Source organism: Sinocyclocheilus anshuiensis, unplaced genomic scaffold (genome assembly GCF_001515605.1).
Source record: "Sinocyclocheilus anshuiensis isolate Anshui unplaced genomic scaffold, SAMN03320099.WGS_v1.1 scaffold557, whole genome shotgun sequence".
Taxonomy (NCBI): Eukaryota; Metazoa; Chordata; class Actinopteri; order Cypriniformes; family Cyprinidae; genus Sinocyclocheilus; species Sinocyclocheilus anshuiensis.
Genome location: NW_015540883.1, coordinates 295,896 through 296,713, shown reverse-complemented (window position 1 = coordinate 296,713; position 818 = coordinate 295,896).

The window sequence follows — 818 nt, the reverse complement described above, 5'->3', positions numbered from 1 at the left end:
ATTTTTTTTTTTTTAAATCGTGGGGGGCAACATTCAGTTTGGTTGTGAGTTAAATTTCGTGGCCAAGGATTTTATTAGTCTGGTTGACACTTTTGATTTGACTCAAGTGGTGAATGGTCCAACTCATAAACAAGACCATACTTTAGACCTTGTATTGTTACATGGTATTTCAATCTGTGAACTTGAAATCCACGAGTTAAGTTTTTCTGATCACATTCCTGTTACATTTACTTGTTCTCTTCCAAATGAAAATCCGAAGTCTAATCATCTAGTGATGATTTTTCTGTGCATTTCAAGGAGGTTTGTCAAATAATTTTGATTCCCCTTCCAATATTTCAAATGTAGAAAAACATCTTATGTTGCTAAACTCCATCTGTAATGACATCTTGAATTATGTGTCTCCATTGAGTGAAATATGACTAAAATCTAAACCTGAACCTTGATTAACTAGCATCATACAAGAACTTAGGCTGTCTGCCTGTCGTAGAGCTGAACGGAAATCTGAGCAGTACAAGACTTGGCTACTTTTTCTAAGTTTGCTACCTGAACTTCAACAAAGTTAAGTGTTTGAAAAAAAAAAAAACTCCATAAGTTGTTGTTCGTGGACAAAAGTGGGCACCCATAGGAAATGAATGGGAAATACTATAATTCAGAGCAATTTTTTTCTATTTGTCCAATAAAAATCAATAAATCCCACTCAATGCAGATCATACATACACATAAATGAAGGGGTGAGCTTTTACAATATTCTCAATGTGGCACACATCAAACACACACACACACACACACACACACACACACACACACACAGACTTACA